At 37.8% G+C, this 21,218-nt stretch overlaps 1 protein-coding gene across 2 annotated transcripts in view; it reads right to left on the bottom strand.

Moving 5' to 3' along the window:
* Positions 1 to 21,218, bottom strand: part of PDHX (pyruvate dehydrogenase complex component X) — a 78,453-nt gene that overhangs the window by 42,257 nt on the left and 14,978 nt on the right. The gene's annotated exons all lie outside the window — the stretch shown is intronic.

The following is a 21,218-nucleotide window of genomic DNA, read 5'->3' as shown; positions in this document are numbered from 1 at the left end:
CCTTTTTAATATATTTTGATTATTATTCCTTAAGAAGACAGTTTTACAATTAATAACACCTCCGGGTTAACACTGTACGCGAGTTCAGAAACCCTGTCTGCACCACAGAGCACAAATGAATAAAAACATATTAAGCATAAAGAGAGAAAATCAAAGACATAGCTAAGGTCAAATAAGAAACACTTCTGTGCAACAGAAACAGTATAGATATTCAAAAATGCTGAGCAGGACCTGACTTGCTGGTTTCTGGAGCTAAAAGCAGGTTGTGGGGAGGAAGGGTGAAGTACAGTAGTTTCCTTTGGAGCAAAGGGAACTAAAAGTGGCCTGATGAAGCAGGGGACTCAAATCGATTCTCTGCTTAAAGCTAGGGCTGGCTGCAACCAAAACCTTTGACTAGAACTATGGCTTTATATCAGAAATGAGGGTCTAAGAAGGTAGGGGACAAAAACACTACCTCAGTACCAGAACAGAGTCAAGCCACCCTCTGGTTCCATTACTTTATCTGCCAATATCCCAAATATCAATAGCAAAATCCCTGGATTGAGGGGCGTGGAAAGGGAGACTCAGGGGACAGGTAGGAAGACATCGAAACTAAAACAGAAACATTCCACTCAAAAGTAAATTGCAAAACAAAGTTCCAAAACATGAAGAAATTTAATGCTAAGAAAGAAAACCACAAAAATCAGTAATTGGAACAGAAATTCATTTCAGATGCAATCTATTTAGTGCAACCCACCAAAGATTTTAAAATAAGTATCTTAAGGATGTTCAGAAATAGAAATGAAGGTATAAGATCCATCACAAGAACAAGAGATAAAAAAGAAAAATAAGGTACAGACATAAAGCACCATCAGGTTGAAAGGAAAAAAACTAATTAGAAATCTTGGAAATGAAAGATACAATTAATGAAATAACAAGAAACAATCAATGGGATATATTCTACAGTCGACATAGTGAAAGAATGATTTAGTAAATTAAAGACAGCTTCAGTGAACTACCCGGAACTTAATATGGGCAGACAAAAGGACAAGTAGAAAAGAGCAGTTAAGGGACATAAATTGAGGCTGCAGTGTTTGTCCAATGGAGTTCCAAGGGAAGAGATGGGAGAGAATAGTGGACAAGCAATACTTGAAGAGATAATTGCTGAGAATTTCCCAGAGTTAAAAAGAGATATATATCCTCAAAATGAAAGAGCATTGAAAGAGTTTAGAGTGTGGTTATCTATAGTGTATTGACTAGGAGGGGGCACAGGGAGCCTTGGAACTTGCTGGAAATATTCTGTATCTTGACTAGGTATTAGTAACCTGGATATATGTGTTTGTAAAAATTAATTGAGCTTACACTGTGCAGGTAATACCTTGATAAAAAGAATTCAACAGAAAAAAAGAGTATTAGACTGTATAAACATGACTCCACATCATACACTGTATAGAAATTACATACTTTCAACAATTGAAACACAATTTTAAAAGCTATCAGAGGGAAAAAAATAGATTACCTCAATGGAATGACAGACTGAGAGCACACTTCTCAGCAGCTGCAATAGAGGTCAGAAGACAACGGAGTAATATCTTCAAAAAGCTGAGGAAAAATAACTGTCTAGAATTTTATATGCAGCCAAACCATCATTCAAGAACGAAGGAAAAGTTCAGACATAAAAGCTAAGAAAATTTACCACTTACTGATGAGCTCTTACAAAATGCAGTTTATCAAAAAGAAAGGTAGACACAGAGGGGACCCATGGGCTACACAAAACAAGTTACCATAGAAACCGATAAAGTGTTAACATTTAATCATTTAAAAGGTAATTTCTGAGGGGTTAAAAAAGTTTACAACTCAAACATTAAAAAAAACAATAAGACGGATAAGGATATTTTTAGGTGATAAAACATGCTAAGAACTTTGATACAGATAGGAGGAGAAAATACTGGATAACTCTAGACTGCACTGGCAAAATATAATTAAATATGTATCCTAAAAACTTAATGGTGTATACCAAAAAATATAAAAATGGAAACATAACCTACAGCATTCATAAAAGCAGGAAATATAGAAAATAACAAAAACTATTATCCAGTTGAAGGCAGATGCATGAAAAGAAAAAAGCAAAGGATAAAAACAGAAAACACAAAAATGGTAGAAGTCCAAACACATCAGTAATTACAATTAACATAAATGGATTAAAACCACCGACTAAAAGAGATATCAAAACGAATAAAAAAATAAAATCTAGTTAAATGTTGCTTATAAGAGACGGACATAAACAAAAACAGAATAAAAAGTAAGATATAGAAAAATGTGAAGCATACAAATACACCCCCTCACATACACACCAAAAACAGCTGGTACAGCAATATGAATAGGCACACTGAATAAAAGAACATGAAGGAAAATCTAAAGCGCTGACATAACAAATACGCTCTAAAAGTTCACTGTACTGAAACTCCTTCACTGTGTATCAAGATTTTCACACAGATGGTTATACTATATCTCAGTTAAAATAATTCAGAACCACCAATACAAACTATTTTAATGAAATAAACTTATCTGTTAGATATTTATCAAACACCTGAAAGGTGCTCAGTCTAACCCCAAAGAGATTTTCCTACTCAACCAATATTTATTGAAAATGTATTAGAGCACTGAGGATACAGCAGTGGGAGGAAAAAAGTGGTTAAGATTTCTGACCTCAAGAAGCATCCTCACTATCTTGTGATAAATTAATTGGAAATAACAGTGGAATTAGGTGAAGTCAGGATGGTACGGGAACACTCAGCAGGGGTATCTAATTCAGTTTTTGAAAGGTGAGAGCAGCCTTCCTTAAAAAAAAAAAAAAAAAAAGACATCTAGTCTGAGCCTGAAAAGATGAGGAGGAGACAATCAAGTAAAGGGGCAAGTGATCCAGGCAGAAGGCACAACACACCCAAAGCTCTCAAGGCGAAAGAAAACAGGAAACTTCGGAGGATCTGGCTAATACTACCTGAGAGAAGTGATGAGAGATTAGGCTGGTGAGGTAAGCAGGAATCCCACCCAAAAAGGAAACTTGTCTGTCATACAGAGAAAGCTACGGTGCCAGATTATACAATCTCACATCACTTCTTTATATGACAGATGTCCTAGGGCAGTTAAGACAGATTATATTTCAAAAGGAAAGGAATCACACCCTAATATGTTTCTGCTGTAACCATGGAAAAAACAATTGAACCAGGCAACCTAGCAATTAAATACTTCTTTTGGACACCTAGAAAAGAAATTCTGCCCATAGGAAAACAATAAAATAATGTTTTATCACTTGTGCTTGCCTATTTCAAATTCCAAACACCCTTTGAGAACGATTCACAAATTCTACCTCAGCCATAGATCAACCTAGATGATTTTGTTCCTATTCCTGAATTCCTATAGTAATTGTAATTAATTTGAAATGAATCACAAATTGTACTATGAAATGTTATGTTAACTTCTATTACTTTTTTAAAAATTGGTTTTCTTCTATTTACCAAACTATGAGCTTCTTCATAATAGGAACAGGACACAGTTTAAGTGTTTTACATTCTACCTCATTCCCTAGGACTCCAGCTATTGCCTCATACATAATGAGTTTGAGATTAAAACACTTCAGAAAAAAATTGCTATAATATCACAAGTCCTCATTTCCTCATAAGGTATACATCAAACTGTCCTTTATGTTTCTTTCACTTCTAACATTTGATTTGTAGCATGTTTCTGACATTTAAAAACTTAGGTATCCTGTTTCCTTTTTATTTTGTTTTAATTAAAGGTACACCTATTTACAAAACATATATATATATATATATATTAGCTATATGAGAATCCTGAGAGAGAGATAAAATGTAAAGAAACATAGAGAAAAGCATCTATTGTGTGGTGAACCTTCCCCAGGAACCACAGCAAGGTTTAAAACATTGTATTATTATATAAGGCACATTACCCCTAATATCACAAAACTAGGGTTCTATCTGTCAATAATCAAACATAATGTGAATGCCAAAGAAAAATTTTGAGACAAATAACGAGCCATGAAGATTTCAAATATACTCAGTTTCAGCCCTGGTCAACAATTTAGTGCTGTATCTTGGAAAACCTGCAAGGCACAGTAGTTATGAGGAGCTCTTCCAACTCAGACACAGGTTTATTCCAAGCTCTGACACTTACTGGTAATCCTGACTAAGTTACTTAATCTCTCTGACTCTAAGGAAAGTTTTGAATGTGCAGCTATTATAAAAAAAATCATGGAACTGCAAATGTTAACTCTTCACAAACCTCTTCAAATAACACTTCACAACATCTTTAGATTAAAAACTTATGTATGTTATTAATAACCATTAAGAACCAAGACTCATTCTAGCTCCCTACTCCATACGCCATCATTTCAGACAGACCATTCAGCATACATTAGTATATAAGGCATTTATAGGTAGACACTGGGTATAAACAAAACAATAAGATAGGGTTCTGTTCACAACAAGTTCAGAGTCTAGAGAAGAAGACTTAGAAGCTAGCACAGAGCATCATGGCTGGTGTGAGGTGACAGACGGCTCCTCAGCTGCCACGTTGAGGGCTGACTGGTTGTAGAAGGAGATGGCAGCCTTGCCGTGTTCCTGCGTGTCCCTGTGCCATCTCCTCGTGGTGCGTGTCAGCAGCCGAGGTGGAGCGGGCCCGGAGCGAGAGTGCGGGCCCCAGGAGGGGCCAGAGCAGAGGCCCGCCCGGGGGCCGCTCCCCAGCACCGAAGCCAGCATCATCATCATCCTGTGCCTTTGTCCAGGTGGGCAGCTGCCAGAGCTGAGGACTGGAGTATACAGAGGCTTCCCTTTCTCTTGTAAATTCTGGGTATGAAGTGTAGTCTTGATCAAACACAGTTAATGGTGATGTTTATCAACTAAGCACATCCTATGACTTTCACAAAATAATCTTGTTCTGCCGAAAGTTAAGAATAAAAGTCTTAAAAAAAAAAAAAAAGAATAAAAGTCTTTATTTAAAAGGTGTGTGTGGTGGTAATGGTGGGAGGCCAAGTCACATCTATATGAACATTAAAGAAAGAAACCTCTTCTCAGTGCTAAGGTAAACCATAATGACACCGATGATTAGAGACAAAGATAATTCAATCGTATATCAACAAATATTTACTGGCTGCCCCTATGTGCATGACACTGTGCAAGACCCTATGGTAAAAATAATGATAAAATAAGACAAAGTCTGACTGAGGAAGAGTACAAACAAGCAGGCAATGCCAATCTCATACAGTCAGTGCCTACGGCAGCGTGGGAGGATAGAGAAGGGGGCCCTAGTCAGTGTTTGCCAACTCTCCATCACACACGAAAAGATATTACTTGCATGGCCCAAGACCCCAGGCAACCCGGCTCCTAGGGCATCCTGCTCTGAGGACTCAAGGCAGGAGTAGTTGTTTGAGAAGGAAACTGCTAGGCAAAGTTGACCTCCCTTACATCCTTCTGGCTCTTAAATTTCACTGCATTACCCATTTCAAGTGCCCAACACACATGTGGCTCGTGGTTACTACACTGGACAGTGCAGACATGGAACATTTCCATCACTACAGGAAGCTCTATTGAATAGTACTGTAATCTCACCAATTCCACTCACCAATTCTATAATTCTGACATAATAGAAATATTAACAATAAACGTAAAAAAGCATAATGATGGAATGCTATTCAGCAACTAAAGGAATGAACTGTTGATATGTTGATACATGCTACAACATGGATGAACTGCAAAATCATGCTAAATCAAAGAAGCCAGTCACAAAAGACTTCATAATACATGATTCTATTTACATTAAATGCCCAGAAAAGGCAAAGTTTTAGAGATAGAACGCAGATCAAGATAGGGATAAGAGAAAGAAGTGACTGCAATCAAGCATTAGGGAGTTTTGGGGGTGATATAAACGTTCTAAAGTTGTATTTTGGTGATGGCTGAAGAACTCTATATATTCACTAAAAAATCACTGAATTGAGCACTTAAAATAGGTGACTGTTAATAGTGTGTAAATTATACCTCAAAAGCTGTTAAAATAGTAGTGTACTGAAAAAACACTGAAGTTATTTGTGAAATGCACACTTCAGAAATTTTCCATTTTAGCATCCAAACATGTATACAAATCCCCAGAAATAACAGAAACCAAAGCCTCATCTACAATAGAAGCCAGAGACCCATTTAACTCTCTAGTAGCACCTGGTGATAACAATTCAAATAGTGAACAACACCTTTAAGACAGTTTTACTTCTGAATTTTACACACTGTATTAATTATACAATCTAAGATTTACACAAAAATTGTTTTAAATATTCAAGATTCCCAGTCCCATGAAAAAAGGAAAGCCCACATAAAATGACAGTCTCTGAAGGATAACAAACACCAAGGGCAGCAGCAGTAACATGGCTAATGAAGCAAGTTCTACGCCTGTTCCAGACAATGTGCGGCCAAGTACCTCATGTAACTATCTCAGTCTAGTTTTGTTCCAGTGTTTCAGGATAAGCTCTTAAATATCTCAAGAAAGAAAACAATGTTTTTCATACCCTCAAATATTCTCTCACAAAAGGGTGGAACAAGAATATTTTCTTCCTTTTTGTTATTTTAATAGATATGACCTTACAACTGATGAAAAAACAATCTGTATACACTTTAATTAAACTAAAAATAATCTGACACACACTTCCCCTTCCAAATAACAAGCTTGTAATAAAAATGTGGAATGTGGCTCAATTCACCTTTCAGGTTTTGAAACTGTACATGTTACCTGGCATTTTTGAACTGTTTTCTCTACTAAGTTAATAATGCATATTCTTTACTTAATCCTCTCAGACTGAAATTAAGTATTCTAATATTCATTACAAAACTACTTTTCTAACATTCATTAGATCAACGAAGATGGGAATAATTTACATGCTATATTATTGCATGTCTCCATGTGATGAGACAGGTTATCAAGAGGACGTGACCACTTAGCTGGGCAAGAGTAACTGCAGGTCCCTCACCCCCTCCCCATCTGTGAAATGTGTGCTCCGCTTGCCTTCCCAGTGCTGGAAGCTGCCCAAGGACATAGCCTTGAGATAGTACTGTGGTGCTGAGACCACCTGGACAGTATACGTGATCAAGCCCAGTTAAGGCCTCCTCCCATGAAAGTCCCTTTGCTTAATTAAACCTGCCACCTACCAACCTGGAGCCTCTTTCTGCCATCGCTCCCTATCCTCCATGAATGAGGCCGATTTCAGATTACACCCAGGAAGCTCCTGAGGAGGTTGTGATACAACACTATGACTTCAAAAAAGAAAAGGAAACTGAGTTATCACAGAATTCTAAAGTCAAGGATGTATCTTAGAAATCATCTAATTCAACTCACTCCCAGATATTTCATGACAGAGTGGGAACCCCAAAGGACAAATCTAGACTAGAGTTCTTTTCACTGCACCCTTATTGCCTTGGCTTAAAACAGACACACACACACACACACACACACACACACACACACACACACATTAGTAACAGTTGTGAATTACAGAGTCTCAGATTTTCAAGAAATCTTAAAGATTTGTAAGACCGAACTGCCATCCACTAAAGGTTATCAGATCATTAGCATTAGCTTAAAAATAAACTAGATTCAAAATTATATACAACACTATTCATTTTCATGAAAAAAATTCAATCCCCTTAATGTTTGAAGGTCTAAACTCAGTTTTAAATAACAGTGACCATACAATAAAGATCTCAAGATAAAAATTTTTAAAAACATAGCTAATAAGAAAAAAAGGTATATAAAAAGCTTTCTTAGGGGGCTTCCCTGGTGGCGCAGTGGTTGAGAGTCCACCTGCCGATGCAGGGGACACGGGTTCGTGCCCCAGTCTGGGAAGATCCCACATGCCGCGGAGCGGCTGGGCCCATGAGCCGTGGCCGCTGAGCCTGCGCGTCCGGAGCCTGTGCTCCGCAACGGGAGAGGCCACACAGTGAGAGGCCCACATACCTCAAAAAAAAAAAAAAAAAGTTTTCTTGTAGAATATAAATGTTTTTAATACATAACGACTGAACCAAGTTATGTACCAAGCACCAAACATACTTAGACATATATAGTCATACCCATGTGTAACAATACATAAATGTTAAAGAACTAAATTACGATGGACTTCCCTGGTGGTCCAGTAGTTAAGACTCCCAATGCAGGGGGCCCAGGTTCGATCCCTGGTTAGGGAACTACATCCTGCAACTAAGAGCCTGCATGCTGCAACTAAAAGATTCCCACATGCCGCGACTAAAGATCCCACACGCCACTACAAAGACGCCGTGTGGTGCACTAAGACCCGGCGCAGCCAAATAAATAAATAAATATTTTTTTAAAAATCTTAAAAAAGGAACTAAATTATGCTCAAAAAAATCACAAAGGTGATGAACTAAAAATGAAGCCAGTGAATTACAGAGAACCAACGATTTAGATTGCTCTCAATTACTTATGTGTACTGGTAAACAACATTTCTCCTGAGTTGGCAGAACACAGAATTTTAAAAGCAACCTTCAAGGAAACAGGCTCCAGGGGCTTAAAGTACACCCTGGCTTGTCCTGCATGAAAATAGCACAAGTAATCAAAAGAAAAAGAACAGAATGATGAAACCATTTGTCTCCTGGCTCTGCATTATACTCACCATATTCTAATGGGTGTGAATAACTTATCAGACTGCCAGCGAGCTAGAAGTCTGAGAGATAAATGTGGTCCAAAGAATCCTCCTATCTACTTGCCTATCAAGGTCTCAAAGTGTGAAGAAATTTAATCATTTTATAATAATCCTAAAAGGCTGGTCTGTGTCTGAATCATTCTTTAATGACACCAACACTCTGTCATACTGGATATGGAAATAGCCAAAGCTCTGTAATTCATCAGGAAAAAAACTTAAAAATAGATTCCAACTGACTGCATTATTTATAAAGGTGAAACTTTCTTAGATACTGATAATTATTTTAGAAGATGGCAGCAGCCATGCAGAGCCGATTGCTCAAAATGCTTCCTAATGAAGCACTGTCTCTTTCATTTATATGACATGTGTCTTTCTCAAATTCTAGAAAACTCTGCCATTTTTTGGTTGAATATTACCTCTTCCTCATTCTCTCTTTTTTCTCCTTCTGGAATTCTTCCTATTGGGTTAGCAGAGGATTCTCATTTTATTCTTCGTGTCTTAGCTTCTCTTTTATATTCTCTACTGCTACTGCATGCAGGCTAACAGGTTGAACTTCACGAATCCTTTGGTAAGACACGTCTAATCACACCTTAATCCAACCTTGAGTTTTTCATTTTCTAATTTTAGAGACAACATTTTTCATTCCTAGAAGTTCTATTTGTTCTTTTCAAACCTGTCTGGACTTTTTGGATAGTGTTTGTCTTTTTTCATATTTTCAATTCCTTCTCTTACACGTTTTGTCGTTTCAAACATACGTTTTTACGTATCTAGTAATTCCAATTAGCTGAAGTTCCTGGAGGTCTAATCCTGTTACTTGTTATGCCTAATAACGTTTGCCCCTAAAGGGCAGCTTCCATGTCAATTATTAAATTTGGAACTGTGAATCTGTGGTTAAGTGGGACTTTATCTGGGAATCTTGTGTGAGTTGGATTAGAGACTATGTTCTTCCAGAATAATGGCTTCTGCCAAGTAACCAAGGAAGATTATCAGCCCAGGACCACTTTACCTCTACGTATGGGTTTCCAGAAAATGCAAATACCACAAATCTGAACACCAAAGCCTCATGAAGAAATGCCGATGAGAGAACATTTTCAACAAGGTAAGCATTTTTATTCCAAGACAAATAAATATATTTGTCTGTTAGCCATTTTATGGCATTAAATTCCATTTATAGGGTGGTGACTCTAAAATGTCTATCAAGTCAGACTTCACTCCTAAACTTTAACTCCTATAATCAACTGTCTATTGAACACATTCCCTTGAATATCTAATAAGGAACTCAAACTTTACCACATCCAAACCGAACCTAATTCTTTTTTTTCTCCAGCTTTTTTTTTGGTATATATACAGCAGGTTCTTATTAGTCATCCATTTTATACACATCAGTGTATACATGTCAATCCTAATCGCCCAATTCATCCCACCACCACCCCCACCCCACCCCGCTTTCCCCTCTTGGTATCCATACGTTTGTTCTCTACATCTGTCTCTCAATTTCTACTCTGCAAATCGGTTCATCTGTACCGTTTTCCCAGGTTCCACATATATGCATTAATATGCAATATTTGTTTTTCTCTTTCTGACTCACTTCACTCTGTATGAGAGTCTCTAGATTCATCCACATCTCTACAAATGACCCAATTTCGTTCCTTTTTATGGATGAGTAATATTCCATTGTACATATGTACCACATCTTCTTTATCCATTCATCTGTCGATGGATTTTTAGTTCTTTAAGGAACCTCCATACTGTTCTCCATAGTGGCTGTATGAATTTACATTCTCACCAACAGTGCAAGAGGGTTCCCTTTTCTCCACACCCTCTCCAGCATTTGTTATTTGCAGATTTTCTGATGATGGCCATTCTAACTGGTGTGAGGTGATACCTCATTGTAGGATTTTTTTTTTTTTTTTTTTTTGCAGTAAGCGGACCTCTCACTGTTGTGGCCTCTCCTGCCGTGGAGCACAGGCTCTGGACGCACAGGCCCAGCGGCCATGGCCCACGGGCCAAGCCGCTCCGCGGCATGCGGGATCCTCCCGGACTGGGGCACGAACCCGTGTCCCCTGCAACGGCAGGCGGATTCTCAACCACTGCGCCACCAGGGAAGCCCCCTCATTCATTGTACTTTTGATTTGCATTTCTCTAATAATTAGTGATGTTGACCAGCATTTAATGTGCTTCTTGACCATCTGTATGTCCTCTTTGGAGAAATGTCTATTTAGGTCTTCTGCCCCTTTTTTGATTGGGTTGTTTGTTTTCTGAATATTAAGCCACATGAGCTGTTTATATATTTTGGAGATTAACCCTTTGTCATTGATTCATTTGCAAATATTTTTTCCCATTCTGAGGGGTGTCTTTTCGTCTTGTTTGTAGTTTCCTTTGCTTTGCAAAAGCTTTTAAGTTTCATTAGGTCCCATTTGTTTATTTTTGTTTTTATTTCCATTACTCTAGGAGGTGGATCAAAAGATCTTGCTGTGATTTATGTCAAAGAGTGTTCTTCCTACGTTTTCCTCTAAGAGCTTTATAGTGTCCGGTCTTACGTTTAGGTCTCTAATCAATTTTGAGTTTATTTTTGTGTATGGTGTTAGGGAGTGTTCTCATTTCATTCTTTTACATGCAGCTGTCCAGTTTTCCCAGCAACACTTACTATTTTTTCTCCATTGTATATCCTTGCGTCCTTTGTCATAGATTGAATGACCATAGGTGTGTGGGTTTATCCCTGGGCTTTCTATCCTGTTCCACTGATTTATATTTCTGTTTTTGTGCCACTACCATATTGTCTTGATTACTGTAGCTTTGTAGTGTAGTCTGAAGTCAGGGAGTCTGATTCCTCCAGCTCTGTTTTTTTCCCTCAAGACTGCTTTGGCTACTCAGGGTCTTTTGTGTCTCCATACAAATTTTAAGATTTTTTGTTCTAGTTCTGTAAAAAATGCCATTGGTAATTTGATAGGGATTGCATTGAATCTGTAGATTGCTTTGGGTAGTATAGTCATTTTCACAATATTGATTCTTCCAATCCAAGAACATGGTATATCTCTCTATCTGTTGATATCATCTTTAATTTCTTTCAACAGTGTCTTATAGTTTTCTGAATACAGGTCTTTTGTCTCTTCAGGTAGGTTTATTCCTAGGTATTTTATTCTTTTTGTTGCAATGGTAAATGGGAGTGTTTCCTTAATTTCCCTTTCAGATTTTTCATTATTAGTGTATAGGAATGCAAGAGAGTTCTGTGCATTAATTTTGTATCCTGCAACTTTACCAAATTCATTGATTAGCTCTAGTAGTTTTCTGATGGCATCTTTAGGATTCTCTATATATAGTATCATGTCATCTGCAAACAGTGACAGTTTTACTTCTTCTTTTCCAATTTGTATTCCTTTTATTTATTTTCCTTCTCTGATTGCATGGCTAGGACTTCCAAAACTATGTTGAATAACAGTGAGGGGAGTGGACGTCCTTGCCTCCTTCCTGATCTTAGAGGAAATGCTTTCAGCTGTTCACCATTGAGAATGATGGTTGCTGTGGGTTTTTCGTATATGGCCTTTAGTATGTTGAGGTAGGTTCCCTCTATGCCCACTTTCTGGAGAGTCTTTTTTTTTTCATAAATGGGTGTTAAATTTTGTCAAAACGTTTTTTCTGCATCTATTGAGATGATCATATGGTTTTCATTCTTCAATTTGTTAATATGGTGTATCACATTGATTGATTTGCATATATTGAACAATGTTTGTATCCCTGGGATAAATCCCAATTGATCATGGTGTATGATCCTTTTAATGTGTTGTTGGATTCTGTTTGCTAGTAGTTTGTTGAGGATTCTTGCATCTACATTCATCAGTGGTACTGGCGTGTAATTTTCTTTTTTGTAGTATCTTTGGTTTTGGTATCAGGTGATGGTGGCCTCATAGAATGAGTTTGGGTGTGTTCCTTCCTCTGCAATTTTTTGGAAGAGTTTGAGAAGGATGGGTGTTAGGTCTTCTCTAAATGTTTGATAGAATTCATCTGTGAAGCTATCTGGTCCTGGACTTTTTGTTTGTTGGAAGATTTTGAATCACAGTTTCAATTTCATTACTTGTGATTGGTCTGTTCATATTTTCTATTTCTTCCTGGTTCAGTCTTGGAAGGTTATACCTTTCTAAGAATTTGTCCATTTCTTCCAGGTTCTCCATTTTATTGGCACAGAGTTGCTTGTAGTAGTCTCTTAAGATGCTTTGTATTTCTGTGGTGTCTGTTGTAACTTCTCCTTTTTCATTTCTAGTTTTAATGATTTGAGTCCTCTCCCTCTTTTTCTTGATGAGTCTGGCTAATAGTTTATCAATTTTGTTTATCTTCTCAAAGAACCTGTTTTTAGTTTGATTGATCTTTGCTACTGTTTTCTTTGTTTCTATTTCATTTATTTCTGCTCTGATCTTTATGATTTCTTTCCTTCTGCTAATTTTGGGTTTTGTTTGTTCTTCTTTCTCTAGTTCCTTTAGGTGTAAGGTTAGATTGTTTATTTGAGATTTTTCTTGTTTCTTGAGGTAGGCTTATACAGCTATAAACTTCCCTCTTAGAACTTCTTTTGCTGCATCCCACAGGTTTTGTGTCATCATGTTTTCATTATCATTTGTCTCTAGTTATTTGATTTCCTCTTTGATTTCTTCAGTGATCTCTTATTTAGTAACATATTGTTTAGCCTCCACGTGTTTGTGTTTTTTACATTTTTTACCCCGTAACTGATTTCTAATCTCATATCATTGCGGTCAGAAAAGATGTTTGATACGATTTCAATTTTCTTAAATTTACTGAGGTTTGATTTGTGACCCAGGATGTGATCTATCCTGGAGAATGTTCCGTGCGCACTTGAGAAGAAAGTGTAATTTGCTGTTCTTGGATGGAATGTCCTATAAATATCAATTAAATCTATCTGGTCTATTGTGTCATTTAAAGCTTGTGTTTCTTATTAATTTTCTGTTTGGATGATCTGTCCAATGATGTAAGTGAGGTGTTAAAGTCCCCCACTATTATTGTGTTACTATCGATTTCCTCTTTTATAGATCTTAGCAGTTGCCTTATGTATTGAGGTGCTCCTATGTTGGGTGCATATATATTTATAATTGTTATATCTTCTTCTTGGATTGATCCCTTGATCATTATGTAGTGTCCTTCCTTGTCTCTTATAACATTCTTTATTTTAAAGTTTATTTTATCTGATATAAGTACTGCTACTCCAGCTTTCTTTTGATTTCCATTTGCATGGAATATCTTTTTCCATCCCCTCACTTCCAGTCTGAAGGTGTCCCTAGGTCTGAAGTGGGTCTCTTGTAGACAGCATAAATATGGGTCTTGTTTTTGTATCCATTCAGCGAACCTCTGTCTTTTGGTTGGAGCATTTAATCCATTCATGTTTAAGGTAATTATCGATATGTATGTTCCTATGACAATTTTCTTAATTGTTTGGGTTTATTTTGTAGGTCCTTTTCTTCTCTTATGTTTCCCACTTAGAGAAATTCCTTTAGCATTTGTTGTAGAGCTGGTCTTGTGGTGCTGAATTCTCTTAGCTTTTGCTTGTCTGTAAAGCTTTTGATTTCTCCATCGAATATGAATGAGATCCTTGCCGGGTAGAGTAATCTTGGTTGTAGGTTCTTCCCTTTCATCACTTTAAGTATATCATGCCACTCCCTTCTGGCTTGTAGAGTTTCTGCTGAGAAATCAGCTGTTAACCATATGCGAGTTTCCTTGTATTTGTTGTTTTTCCCTTGCTGCTTTCAATAACTTTTCTTTGTCTTTAATTTTTGCCAATTTGATTACTATGTGTCTCGGTGTGTTTCTCCTTGGGTTTATCCTGTATGGGACTCTCTGTGCTTCCTGGACTTGGGTGGCTATTTCCTTTCCCATGTTAGGGAAGTTTTTGACTATAATCTCTTGAAATATTTTCTCGGGTCCTATCTCTCTCTCTTCTCCTTCTGGGACCCCTATAATGAGAATGTTGTTGCATTTAATGTTGTCCCAGAAGTCTCTTAGGCTGTCTTCATTACTTTCCATTCTTTTTTCTTTATTCTGTTCCACAGCAGCAAATTCCACCATTCTGTCTTCCAGGTCATTTATCCGTTCTTCTGCCTCAGTGATTCTGCTATTGATTCCTTCTAGTGTATTTTTCATTTCAGTTATTGTACTGTTCATCTCTGTTTGTTTGTTCTTTATTTCTTCTAGGTCTTTGTTAAACATTTCTTGCATCTTCTCGATCTTTGCCTCCATTCTTTTTCTGAGGTCCTGGATCATCTTCACTATCATTATTCTGAATTCTTTTTCTGGAAGGTTGCCTATCTCCACTTCATTTAGTTGTTTTTCTGGGGTTTTATCTTGTTCCTTCATCTGGGACATAGCCCTCTGCCTTTTCACCTTGTCTCTCTTTCTGTGAATGTGGTTTTTGTTCCAGAGGCTGCAGAATTTGAGTTCTTCTTTCTTCTGCTGTCTGCCCTCTGGTGGATGAGACTAAGAGGCTTTTGCAAGTTTCCTCCTGAACCTAATTCTCAATTTCCCCACCTGCCCACAAAAAAACACCACTGTTTCCCAATCTCAGTTATTCCACCCTTCCAGCTCAGGCCCAGCGGGGCATGTAGTCAACTCCTGCTCACCGTTCTGGACATTGCTGGATTTGGTGATTCCTCTTTCCTGTGTTTAAGCTCAACTTACGTTTAAAAAATCTGTCTTATAATTTTCTACCCCGAAGTGAGCAGAACCCTGACCGCATCTGTTTAGATGGTCATACTGACTAGAAGTCCTCAGGACTGGCCTTTCCAATGTGAGCCTGTAAAGGGAACTACTTAAATTGCCTACAGTTAGCTCTTGATACCAGAGCACTCCCAGGGCCTGTTCCATTTAGTGCAAGGCTACTGTCAGGGCTCAAGAAAGCACGTAAAGACCACTTCCTACAAAATAACCATGAGTGTCCTTACCTCTTGGCTTTAGGATAAGGACACTCACAGACTGATAAACTGCAGCTTGATATTCAAGATCCTTCCTATAACCTATCTTATTTCACATCCACCATGCCCTTAATGCAGCCAGAACTACCTACAGTTGCCAAAATATATGTCATGACATCTCACTTCCAAGATTTTGACAAATTGTTTACATTACTTATAATGTCCTTCTTTTTTTTTTTAAAAAAAAAGCCCATGTATTATATAAGGACCAACTCAAATAGTACCTCATCTGTAAAGCCTTCTTGATGCCTGTCACATCTCCTGCTCTTGCCTTACTCTCCCCTCTGCCAATATATTTACTGATCAGCCATTTACAGAGCTGCTGGGTCTGTTCTATTGGTTATTAATATGCCAGTTATAACCACAAAAGGAAACATCAAAACTCAGACATGTTCACCACTAAGGAACAGAATTAACTTGTGCTTCCAATCAGAGGTGGTGCATAGCACATCAAGGACCAGTCATTGTCATCTGGATAGCCTCATTGTGCCATACCTCCTATCCTCTATAGTGGCCCATTCCACAGTCCCAAACTCCTGCTGTGAGGCCCATTCTGTAATTTCTCTTGTTGAGTTTCCTAGCACCCCAGCCCTGCCCACCCCACCTGCAAGAACTGAGACCTTCTCTCAAACTCCCAAGCTACTAAATACTTGCAGCCTTTTTCCCAATGCCCAACATTTGTCCTCACTGCCATGAACGGCTCATCTCCTAGAATCACAGCATAACTCTGTTAGACTCTGAACTCTTACTCACTGCCTAAGTTCTCTCTATACAATTTTTTTAACATCTTTATTGGAGTATAATTGCTTTACAACGTTGTGTTAGTTTCTGCTATATAACAAAGTGAATCAGCTATATGCATACATATATCCCCATATCCCCTCCCTCTTGTGTCTCCTTCCCACTCTCCCTATCCCACCCCTCTAGGTGGTCGCAAAGCACCGAGCTGATCTCCCTGTGCTATGTGGCTGCTTCCCACTAGCTATCTGTTTTACATTTGGTAGTGTATATATGTCAATGCTAATCTCTCACTTCGTCCCAGCTTACCCTTCCCTCTCCCCGTGTCCTCAGTTCCATTCTCTATGTCTGCGTCTTTATTCCTGTCCTCCCCCTAGGTTCATCAGAACCACTTTTTTTTTGTTTTTTAGATTCCATACATATGTGTTAGCATATGGTTTTTGTTTTTCTCTTTTTGACTTACTTCAACTCTGTATGACAGTCTCTAGGTCATCCACCTCACTACAAATAACTCAATTTTGTTTCTCTTTATGGCTGAGTAATATTCCATTGTATATATGTGCCACAACTTCTTTATCCATTCATCTGCCAATGGACACTTAAGTTGCTTCTATGTCCTAGCTATTGTAAATAGTGCTGCAATGAACATTGTGGTACATGTCTCTTTTTGAACTATAGTTTTCTCAGGGTATATGCCCAGCAGTGGGGTTACTGGGTCATATGGTAGTTCTGTTTTACGTTTTTTAAGGAACCTCCATATTGTTCTCCATAGTGGCTGTATCAATTTACATTCCCACCAACAGTGCAAGAGGGTTCCCTTTTCTCCACAACCTCTCCAGCATTTATTGTTTGTAGATTTTTTTGATGATGGCCATTCTGACTGGTGTGAGATGATACCTCACTGTAGTTTTGACTTGCATTTCTCTAATGATTAGTGATGCTGAACATCCTTTCATGTGTTTGTTGGCAATCTGTATCTTCTTTGGAGAGATGTCTATTTAGGTCTTCTGCCCATTTGGGGATTGGGTTGTTTGTTTTTTTGATATTGAGCCGTATGAGCTGCTTGTGTATTTTGGAGATTAATCCTTTGTCAGTTGCTTCGTTTGCAAATATTTTCTCCCATTCTGAGGGTTGTCTTTTCATCTTGTTTATGGTTTCCTTTACTGTGCAAAAGCTTTTAATCTATACAATTTTATGAGCGCTAGCCTGGACCACTCAATACCAACATTTGCCTGGATGACCTCCCATGCCCACTGAATCACATATAGAGACCCCAGAAGTCCTTGCCAGGGCTAGTCTCTGGAATCAGTCAAATCCTCCCAGACCATTTCTCACGCTGAAGCATAATAATGGCTATGGGGAACTCATCTGGTCAATTTCTCTGTGCATCTGTCCAATGAGCCCTAATAAGGGACTGGAGATTCATCTCCCCAAAAGTTTAACATGTTGCAGAATGAGTAAAGCATAGGGAGATGGCTAAAAGAATCCATCCCACAGTCAGTACCTGGTTACTCTACAGACACATATGGCAATGACCAGAGGAAGGAAAAAGGAAAAGAAAGCAGCTGTCAGAAAAATAAAAAGTCTCCTTCTCCAGCTTCCTTCACAGTAATTTTTCCTCTGTCCTCCTTCTGCACCATGAGCGCTGTAGCATCCTTATCTCTTTGGCCTTCATATGCTTAGTCTTATTTTTTAAGCACCATACTAAGTATTAAAATCTGGCAAAATAATTATTTACAATAGCCAAGGTATGGAAACAACCTACGTGCCCATCAATGGATAAATGGATAAAGATGTGAGATATAGGGCTTCCCTGGTGGCGCAGTGGTTGAGAGTCTGCCTGCCGATGCAGAGGACATGGTTTCGTGCCCTGGTCCGGGAAGATCCCACATGCCACGGAACGGCTAGGCCCGTGAGCCATGGCTGCTGAGCCTGCGCGTCCGGAGCCTGTGCTCCGCAAAGGGAGAGGCCACAACAGTGAGAGGCCCGCGCACTGCCCAAAAAAAAAAAAGATGTGAGATATATGCATATATATAATGGAATACTACTCAGTCATTAAAAGATGAAAATCTCGCTATTTGCAACAGCATGGATGGACCTTAAGGGTATTATGCTAGATGAAATAAGTCAAAGAAAGACAAATACTGTAGAATTTCACGATATGTAGAATATAAAAAACAAAACAAAACAAAAGAAATGAACAAAGCAAACCAAACAGGAACAAACACGTAGCTACAGAGAACACAGTAGTGGTTACCAGAGCGGAAGGGCCAGGGGAAGGACGTGAGGACAAAATGGGCAAAGAAGATCAACTGTGTAGTGACAGACGGAAACTAAGTTTTTGGTGGTGAGCATGCTGTAGCATATACAGAAGTAGAAATATAACGTCGTACACGTGAAACAGACAATGTTATAAACCAATGTTACCTCAGTAAAAAAATAAATTTAAAAATATCTGGCAAAATGGTTGCTATAAACAATAGATTAATACAGCTTTGTAGGTAGTATTGTAGCAAGTATTTTCTTAGTAACAGCAAGATTCAAATTCACTTGGAGCTTATAGAAAGCTGAGGAAAGAGTAGTTTCTCACTCCAAGTTATATCCCAAAGACTACTGACTGGACAACTTTAGAAAATATATATTAGTACAAAAAGTTCAAACATATACAAAAGTTATAAGGAAAGTTAATGAACCAACTTTTACAACTATTACACTGTCAACTGACTCATGAATACTTATACTCTTATCCTCCCACCAGAGGTGTTGTGAAGTTAAGGCCAGATGTACTATCATTTCATACATAAATATTTCAACTCATATCTCTTATAGATAAGATTTTAAAAATTATTAGCATAGTATCATTAAACCTCTAAAATGATTAATTTCTTAATCTAATTAAACATATAATTTTCAAATTCCCCAAACGTTTTATTTGCTTGAATCATCAACAAAATAAGTTCCCTACATTGGAACCGGTCTCTTAAATCTCCTTGAAGCTATAGGTTCCCCTACCTCCTTCCTTTCCCCATCTTCCCATCCCTTGACATTTATTTGTTGACGAAACTGGCCTGTAGAAATCCCCACAGTCTGGGTTATGCTGATATATTCCTCACGGTGTCATTAGATACATGCCTCTTTCCCCTATATTTCCTGGAAATTGGTAGCAAGAACTACAGGCTTGATCAATTCAGCTCAATTTTCTGGCAAGACAACCTTATAGCTGGTGGTACTATCTGGTTTTCTCTCTTTCTGTGATATTAGCAACCATTGATGGTCACTGGCTATATCCCTTAATTCATTAGAGACTGCAAAATTGTGATACAGTGACATTCTATCATTCCTCCATCTTTTAAGAGTTGGGATATGCCAATAATTAGAAACTTATCATCACCAACTACTTGGTTACTCTATGCTACAGTTCATATAGGAAAGGCAGGGAAAAATACTTGAGTCTTTCCACTTATTACCAGTTTTCAAAATGAGTTAATTTACTAGCATCCCCCAAAGCAGACCAACTATTTGTATTTTTCTTTAGTATTATTGTGAGCTTCAAATTTAAATATATTTAATGTGTTTCAATACACTGTAGATATTATTCTTACTGATCCTCAAATTGTCCCATTTTTGGCTCCTGAGTCCTTTAAGACGCCCTCAGGAGTTTTTGATAACTGTTTTCCTTTCTAAATTGACAAGATGTTACAAGCTCATCTTGTACATTTCCTGCCCCAGACCTGGAAATAGCTATTTTCCAAGGAGCTTTGGTTTACTTTAGTAGGAAATGACATTAGATACTATAGTCTCATTGTTAGGGGTGCTCATTGCTAGTGGGTTTGTCATTTTTCCAGGCCCTGCCATGAAAAAGAGCTAGAAAATTTACCATCACAGGATCTTTCCTTAACCTTAGCTATCTTTCATCTGTTTTTCCTTTAAACCACACTCAAAGGCTGGATTCCCAATAATATCATCTTAACCACTCATTTGCTTTATCCCATAATTTTTAAAAACCTTAGAATAACAATACCAACATAACCACTATAATACTATTACTCTAAACAGTTTAAGATATTTTTAGAGATGTCATTGTCCTTTAATTACAATCTAGTAGCGATAGTCAAGTTTGTTGACATCTGAAATAGCCCCTCCCTGCATGGTTGTTATATCAGCAACTCAATATATAATTAGGTTCTTCTGTTTCAATTGGTTTCCATTTTTAGGGATCTTTTAAAATTAAATTCTGTGTTAAAATTATGCAAAATATGTATATGGTTCCAAGTTAAGGAGACAAAACAAGATGTATTCAGAGAAGTCTAGCTTCTGCTCCTCTCTCCACCCACCACACTGTTTCCTCCATCACACTCCAAATAACCATTTTTTTGTTGTTAAGTTTTTGTTTTATCCTTTTTTTAAAAAAATTTCCAAATATTAGTATTCCCATCCCTTTCTTCAATGAATGATACACACTATATCTATTAGTCACCACCCTGCTTTCTTCCCCTGAAAGTCACTCTACAATAGTATAAAGAGACACTCTTCATTCCTTTCTATAGTTGTGGATATAGTATATGTTATTCATCAAATTGTGTACTGACCAACAGATGGATCGTTTCTAACTTTTGCTATTACAAACACTGCTGCGATAAATAGCCTCATATGTGCATCTTTTCTTATTTTTGCCTTTAGATAGGATCCCTAGAAATAGAACTGCCTGGCGAAAGGGTAAATATAAATGTAAGTTTTCTAGGTATTGACAAGTTCTCTCCCCTAGGTCTTATACCATTTTGCATTTCCTACAGCAATGTTTGAGAGTGCCTGCT

This window comes from Delphinus delphis, chromosome 8 (genome assembly GCF_949987515.2).
Source record: "Delphinus delphis chromosome 8, mDelDel1.2, whole genome shotgun sequence".
Lineage (NCBI taxonomy): Eukaryota > Metazoa > Chordata > Mammalia > Artiodactyla > Delphinidae > Delphinus > Delphinus delphis.
Note: the sequence above shows the minus strand (reverse complement) of the source record. Positions and strands in the feature narration are given on the sequence as shown.